The following is an 8826-nucleotide window of genomic DNA, read 5'->3' as shown; positions in this document are numbered from 1 at the left end:
ATTTTACTGCATGTGTTTGAATACAAAATAATTTCTTGTTGCAGTCTTAAAATTATTCTTTAACGTTTTAACATTACAAAAACAGGGTTTTCCCCTTTTAGTTTTCATGTCTTTGTTAGAACATGGGGCACAAGTACTGTCCCAATTTTCCAGATTTTGCATGCTTGTAACATGCACACTCAAAACCTTTAGTATACTTTCTTTTTGTGCACACTTCATAAATGAGGGTAGGGTTTATTATGAAAACTGGGCCACTGATGTCTCTCAATCCAACACACCACCATTTTGTTAGGCCAGCTACAGGCTAAGCAATTACCATAACTATGCATTATTAGCATACATTTGGAATTGTTAAACTATAAATTTCTTTTTTGATTATTTTTTGATGGCATCCGATAAACAGAGGTGTAAATTTACTCTTGACAATATTTCTGAGGCGAGATATGTTTCAAAGATGTATTTAGTTGTTGGAATTGTGTCAAGATCTTGGCACTGATGGCTGGCTTAATTACTCATTCCATTCACCTGTCTACTCTGCTCCGTTTCTCTTCCCTGCTCATCTGATCCACCTGCTCCTCCCTTGTTTAAAGTGCCCGTATCCAGTTATCAAGCACAGTCCTCCCTTCTTCTTGTTCTTCTTGTTCTACCTAGCTAGTGATGAGAGTGTTTTATGCCTCAGACCTACTGGCAGCTGCTACTGCAGATCTGCTGCCCATTGTTTTAATAAATGCTTTTTGACTAATTCATTGTCTGTCTGGCCTTCAATAATGGGTCCTCTGTTTTGAGCCATGACAAATTGATGTTTACAGAGCTCATAGAATTGAGCTAGAAAACAACCATGATGGACGTCCATGTATTACATCTGGACATTTATAACTATTTAGTGAACACAAAATGGCTACACTTAGTAGCAGCTAAAAAAAATCTTTAAAAATCTTTAACCATTGTTTATCCTCTTTTTTAACCAAATAATTATAGAGGGAGCCATGTGTACATTAGTTATGTTAAAGGGATGTAAATATGAAATTCATATATCAAAACAGGAGTGTTCTTTTTAGAGTTTATAATTATTTTTACGTAACATTATAAGAGACTGAAAAGCAGGTTATCCAGGTCAGTCCTCCCTCTTCCTGTCTCCTGTGTTTTTTGATGTTACATTTGACTAACTTACATAGTAGAAAAGGGGTATTCTAACTGTTCAGGTGCAAGAAAAAAAGCAAAGTACAGACATAAAAATATTGAATTTACCCTATTCCTTTTTGGTCCAAAAAAAAAAAAAAATCAGTGGTCGAACATGTGTTGTTTGATCTTTAGATAATCGGCCTCAATACGACATTTTAGCATATAACATTTGGTTTTAATCTAATTTATGCACAATATAGGGGCAGACAGTGGTAATGGCAACGAGTCTTTGCTCTGGATAGAATAACTGACTCCAAAATTGTCACCTGTTTAAAGTCTGGGTTTAATGGGAAAGAATACGCACTCAGATTTGGTGAAGGGCTTCTGCATGGTGGTGGGTGGCAAAAGATACTTTTGACCTGTTTGGGAATGGTAACCGAGTTTACTGCTGCTGATCTATTGTGTGTTTCTGTGTACATGGGTATTCTGTTGTTTATTTTTGTCCCACCTTGCTGTACGGAGACTTTCCCTAAGGGGACACAATAAAGTATTTCTGATTGTTATATCAATTTTCAGCGTTTGACTTTAATTTTTCACAGCCTGGTACACACATTTCATAGAAGCCAACAGGGAACCTTTCAGAAGTGTGATAAGAACTACTAAGACAAAAGTCAATCTCTGCTGTTCTTACTTTATGTTTTCAGAATTCTTGGCCTTTAAGAAAATATTAACCTGAAGAATAAGGAGTGCATAGTACACAATGTTTTCTCCTCGCTCTCATCTGACAGGCACTACAAAACCCTTGAATGCCATTCTTCAAGGCAGTAAAATAGTCATTCTTTGCTTTGTTGTTTAATGTATGTCATATAATGTAGGCCATGTAAAACAGAATGCATGTATGACTAGACGGATGTGTGTTCCGGTTCTTGCATTTTCAATTCATCATCAAATTTTTGCCCTGTGATACCTGCCAACCTTTCTAGGGTGTACCCAACCTTGCCTAATGCCTTAATGAGATAATTACCGCCATCCTCTGACCCTGAAAGGACAAGTGGGTCTAGAAAACTGCATTCTGATGATTTATGTTCTTTCATAAACTTGAAGTCTGTAGCTTTGGACATTATTATTGACTCTAAATCAAGTTTTCAAAAAGAAAACTCACTCTCCATCTTGTTTCTAATTTTTTTTTCAGACAAAGAACAAAAGAAAATCACTTCATTGATTAGTAACTATTCATGTTCTGTTTAAGGAGAGAAAAGGGATTCTTGTTATTTACCTCAAAGTTTATGGAAGGCAGAAAGTGAGCGGGGTCATTTCAAACATTTCTGATGCAAACTTAGAAAATAGCCAGAAACTCTACTATTTCAATTTCTGACATCAGGTCTCTGTGAACTTTGGAACTTAATGTGGTGGTACTCTTCACTGTTATGGACTGAAGTGAGGGCTGTGCTCATGGGCAAGTTTTTCTGGTTTGGAGGCAAACAGAGAGCAAGTGACACAAAGCATTAGAAGACCTTATATGCTTTTTTCATACATATAAAATGAGCATTACAACTACCTCCACTCTGGACGCAGATGAAGCATTTGAACTGAAGCTACTCTATTAGGGACAGAATTTACAAAGCAGACATGTACACTCAGTTGAACAGCAATACATACAGTAGGTCAGTTTTGCAGGACATGGTCCTACAAATGTCATAAAACCTGTTGATTTGTAAAGCAGAGCATTATAATAATGCATATAACTATAGAAATTTATGTGAATTTCTTTTTGATTTTCTGTGATACCTGCAGCCTTTGGGTTAGCCCCTTTAATGCTACAGTAACAAGATGTAACGCCAGTTGAGGCTAGGCGCCTGACTACGGCCAAGTTTGTTGGTATGGCAATCAGAAAGATTCGACTGCAGAGCCTGTGTGTGAATAAACACCATCTGACAGAAAATAAAGTGAAGTTGTTGTATTTTAATGCATACTTTTTCATATGTTTAAGTAGGTATTGAATAATAATATATTTTTTTATAAATATAGACAAAGAAAACAACAATAAAAAACAAATAAATAAACCCTGATGAGGCAAAAGAGGTTTTCTTCCTCTTATTCAAGTCCGTGGTTTTGTTTTGTTAAGGTGATTAATGATTCACCAAACAAGAGTCCATCTGGTTTAGTCCATGATCCAAGGGAAGGGAAAAGAAAAAAAAAATAATTGCATCCTACCGCAAAGCTGCGGTGATCTGGTGGTAGCTCGCCATCCTGACGTGAGACAGTGGGGGGAAAAAAAACCCGACCGTCGAGTGGTTGTCACAGCACACTTAATGCAATGCTTTTGGTTGTTAAAAACGCCAGCATGAGTAGCTAGCCACAGCATTAGCAGCAACAGAGGAGGTCCGAGTTCACCTTCGACCCAAAACTTATAGTGTGCTTCCCGGTTTGACCCACCAAAATAAAATGCAGTCGATTATTTTATGCAGGTTACACTCTCCCCTCCTGATCCCATGTACGTCCTTGTACATGTACCAGGCTGGCAGCAAATGGGTGTCTGGCTGGGGTATGGGTCAATTAACTGTTGTTGTTCATCTTCTTGGAGGGCAAAAGAAAACACAGAACTCAACCCATGGAATAAAGTTCGGATGCTTTTCAATAATGGTTCGCCAGGTTTAGTATACTGCAGCCGCTCTGGTGGTTTTCTTGTGCGGCTAGAACGTCTCAGAGGTTGGTCTTCACTGTCCAGAGATACTGAATCCACTGGTGAGTGAGGTTCTTCAGCATGGCTAGAAATGTCTGGTTCTTGTGTTTCAGGTCCTGTATTTTCAGACTCTGGAGTACCAGGATCTGGAGAGATACTTCCTTCAACTCTGGAGGCCTCTGCAGAATTGATTTGTTCAGAGTCAATTTCTGGTTCCTCACTGTCCATTGCTAGTTGTTCCTCTTTAACAGTTGTGGATTCCCTTTCCACAGGTTTGGGTTTGTCTTTATCGCCATCAGTGTCCTCTTCTGTGACAGGTACTGGAGATTGTGTCAAGGGGACAGACTGCTCTAGCCTGGGTGCCATTCCGAACTTAGTCCCGCCCACAAGGTTTGAGGTCGGGAAGTTCGGTCTGGCCCTGCTCCATAGTAGCGCGAGTATGATCGCCCACCCTCTGGCGATCCAATCAAATTGTCAGGGCGGGCTTTATACGATGATGGACAGATGATCAACAGTAACGTAATCAACCACGTGACCAAAGCGCGCTTGGGTGAAAACAACAATGGCTGCCGCCGGAGAGTTGAGGTGAGTAGATTCTGCTATTAGGTCTGTTCTAGAAGATATCGACAGCAAATTAATTTTAAAAGAGGAACAGAGAAACGCGATCAAGGCTCATCTTCTTATTCTATGCGTGCAACTGCACGCTTTGATTTTTGTTGACAACAACTATGCATCGCTTAACATATGTCACGCACTCCGTTGCTCTTATTGGTTGTAGGTCTATCCAATTGAGTGCAGAGGCATTTTTTTTTCCTGGTTCATTCGAAACACGCCCCATAATCACAGCTCTATGGAGCAGTATCAGACTCATATTCTGACTAGAATTGAGTAGGACTACGTCAGGCTAAGACTGCTCGGCAGGAGGTAAGTCAATGTCAATTGTGAATTTAACAGGTTCAGAAGATGATGGGATGTACAGAGGTGGATCGATTAGTTCATCCTCTGATGGATCCTCTTCATCATCAGCAGATACTGGAGAAGACAAAGTTGATTTCTTTTTATCTCTGGTAGGTATTTCTTCCTCAGGAACAGGTAAGTACCCACATGGCAATTAAAGGTCTAGATGCAGTGTTCTTAGTGGTTTGTTCTGGCCTTCTGGTCTGACTGTGTACACGGGAAGATTGCTGACTTTCTTCACAACAATATACACTGACGACTCCCACTTATCTGCAAGCTTATGTTTTCCTCTTATTCGCATGTTCCTCACCAAAACTCTGTCTCCAATGTCCAATTCTGACGCAATAACTTTTCGGTCGAATCTAGTTTTGTTACGTTGCATCACTTTAGCTGAGTTCCTACTAGCCAATTTGTAGCTCTCCTCCAGCTGGGATTTTAACTTCTGCACATATTGTGTGTGGGAGGTAAATCCATCCTTATTTAATGGCAGTCCAAAGGGTAAGTCCACTGGTAGGCGAGGTTGGCGTCCGAACATCAGCTCATATGGTGAGTATCCTGTAACATCGTTTTTCGTGCAGTTGTAGGCATGCACTAGCGGTTTTACGAAGTCTTTCCAATGAGTTTTTTCCTTTTCAGTTAATGTTCCCAGCATATTCAGCAGTGTTTGATTGAAGCGTTCGACGGGATTTCCTCTTGGATGGTATGGAGTTGTTCTTATTTTTTTGATGTTGGCCATTTTACAGAGCTCTCGAATGGTTCGTGATTCAAAATCGGAGCCCTGATCACTGTGCAACTTTTCCGGAATGCCATAATGCACAAGGAAATTGTCCCACAAACACTTGGCAACAGTCCTGGCTTTTTGGTATGGAGTAGGCACAGCAATGGCATACTTTGTGAAATGATCCGTTATGACTAGAATGTCTTTGACTCTGCGATCTGGTTCTACAGAGAGGAAATCCATACACGCCAACTCCAAAGGATGAGTGGTTTTAATGTTGACCAAAGGTGCTGCTCGCTCAGGCAATGATTTACGTCTCACACATCTTTCACAGGTTCTGACTTTGTTGACAACATAGATGAACATTCTAGGCCAGTAGAAACGAGAATGGACTAAGTCGAGAGTTCTTTCAATTCCCATATGGCCCATTTGATTATGCAGTTGATGCAGCACAACAGCTCGATACTTCTCAGGTAATACTAATTGGTATGTTGGTTCATTTCCCACTTGTCTTCTCCTAACAAGAAGGTTGTTTTGGAGCTCCATTTTGTTTACTTCTCGCAGTAGAAGGGGTAGTTCTTGGGTACTGGCCAGGAGGTAAGTGTTTTGATCTTATCGGGATCTGTCTCAACACCATTCTGGGACACTACATGCCCAAGATATTTCACAGATGTTTGGAAAAACACACACTTCTCAACTGACAGTTTTAACCCAAAGTCTTTAAGTTTGTTGAGAACTTTCATCAGTCGTTCTTCATGTTCCTCCAAAGTAGGTGCAAAGATGATCAAGTCATCAATGAAAACCAAAATTTTCTTTTAGATTTAATTCTCCCATGCATCTTTCCATCAACCTTGTGAATGTGCTTGGGGTGTTAGTGACCCCTTGTGGCATGCGGTTGAATTCCCAAAACCCCAATGGACATACAAAGGCAGTTTTGGATTTATCCTTTTCCTCTATCTCAATCTGGTAATAACCAGACTTGAGGTCTAACACAGTGAACCACTTTGATCCAGAAAGGGCAGAAAATGTATCTTCGAGCTTTGGTAGAGCATAGGCATCCTTGATTGTTTGGAGATTTAATTTTCTGTAGTCAATACAGAGGCGTACACTGCCGTTCTTCTTGCGTACAACCACAATTGGAGAGGCAAATGGCAAATCGGACTCACGTATGACTCCTGAATCAGAAAGTTCTTGCAAGTGCTTCCTTACAGCGTCAATATCTTGAGGGTGGATTGGTCTTGGCCTTTGTTTGAAAGGAGTGGGATCAGACAACTTGATTTGATGTTTAACTTTGTCTGTCCGGCCAAAGTCCAGGTCGTGCTTTGCAAACACCTCAGGAATACTGTTAAGTTTTTGGATGAATCGCTGCTTCCATTCTGGAGATAAAGGTGAGTCTCCAAAGTTGTATTGTGGTTGAGATAGTTGTAGTGACTCTGCAGACTGGGCTGAATTCTGGACTTTTTGCTCTTGTGAAATCACACTCTGGAAGGTGCTGATTTCTGCTATGACTGCTCGTGCTGGAATATGAATCTCATGGTCAGACTCATTGCTTACAACAACTGGCAGATTACAGGGCCGATGTTGAGGCAAGTCAATGAGGCAGGTTTTTACCATGAGCCCACCAGGGAGGGCATAGGAACTAGGATGTTCAAGGACTTGTTTTTCATCTTGCCATAGTCTAGCAGATAAGCATCCTTCTACAACTGTGGTTTGACCTGCAGTGATGATTAGAGGCTGATTAGACTGCAGGGTGACAGTTGCAGTATAGTCATTCAAACTCTGGGCATAGCGATGTTGGAGGATTTTATACACTGCTGTATACCCAGAGCTCATTGGTTGGAATGACTGATCAGGATGGGTATCAAAATGTTTGCTGTAAGCAACATCTAAGGTGTTTGTGCCAATAAGAATCAGTTGTTGAGATGGTTTAATATCAGGCACTACAAGAGCAAGTGTATCGACTTCAACAGGTAAACCAAAAAAGTTCAGGCGGGAAGATTATATTAACCTTCACATATCCGAGGTAAGGCACTGTTTGTCCATTTGCTCCTTCTATTTCCAACAAGTTGTTTATTGGTTTGATTTCATGGTCCCTGAGGTAAGTATTGTAGAAGGAGTAGGGGATAGTAGTAACCTGTGAGCCGGAATCAAGGAGGCAGTTGAACTGGTCTCCTTTTATCTGAACTGAACCTGTGCTCTGTGTGCCGACAAGACCTCTTGGCAGTATTCTCATTTTGTGTTCTTTGGGACTGTTCATGTGCACAGCTTCTGTGTGTCCCACAACAGAAGCTGTTTCTAGTTTAATGATTTTGAATTCTTGGCATCCCATGCTTGCTGCTTTTGCCGTAACAATTTCTTTTTCTGCTCAACAAGACTGGGGGTTGCTTTATTTGTGCAGGAGGAGGAAAGATGGCCATCTTCTCCACAATTAAAACAATACCAAGGCTTAGGCTTCGTTTTTAACTGAGGTGAAGAAGAGTAAGATTTGCTCTGCCTTGACATGGACTTGAATTCAGCTGGACTCTTCCTGGACAGAAGTTGAGACATTTGCTGTTGTAATTTCTGAAGTTGTTTTTTCATTTCTTTCAGCTCTTCCTTGGACGTAGAATGTTCACAATGACAGGTACTTTGGGACTGGATGTGAACTTTTTGTTTTGACGTGCCAATGTGTCTTTTCATAAGCGATTCTTTCACCTGTTGTCTGTCTTCTTCTGTCCTCAGTAGCAACAATAAATCAGAAAAAGATGGTGGGTTATTTTTCTTTTGTTCCAGCTGTAACTTTGTGATGACAGTGTTATCCCAACACCCACGACAAAACTGTTTCAGTAGATGTTTATTAATGTCGGCAGGTGAAATTCCTCCTTGTTTCACAACGGTGTTGAGAGTGAGCAGAAGCCTTTGCAGGTAAGTGGAAAGTCGTTCTCCTGGATTCTGGAGAATGTTTAAATATTGGGCATACAGTTCTTCACCATCCTGCATCCTTCCAAAGGCAGAATCCAGTATATTTAGCAAAACTGTTGGTAATGTATTGGGGCTCAACCCTTTGACCAAATCAGCTGCAGGTGATGACAGACTCTCTGTGATTCGTCTAGTGACATGCAGCGCTGGAAGGTTGGGGTCAGCAAGTAGAGAGTCAATCTGGGAACGCCAAGACTCATAATCAGTTTCATTCATTGTTAAAACTTTCTGATTGAAAGAATAAATAAATATAAAACAACAACAAAAAAATATATATAAAGCTAAGAGTTATAGTTGTGTCTGCTTAAAATTGTCACTGTGTGGTGTATATCCATTCCAATTGTTTATTTATCTAAATAATAAAACATTTTTTTTCAAATTAGTATAA

Source organism: Cyprinodon variegatus, unplaced genomic scaffold (genome assembly GCF_000732505.1).
Source record: "Cyprinodon variegatus isolate N-32 unplaced genomic scaffold, C_variegatus-1.0 Scaffold1334, whole genome shotgun sequence".
In the NCBI taxonomy this organism is placed as follows: domain Eukaryota; kingdom Metazoa; phylum Chordata; class Actinopteri; order Cyprinodontiformes; family Cyprinodontidae; genus Cyprinodon; species Cyprinodon variegatus.
This window is presented reverse-complemented; position numbering follows the sequence as displayed.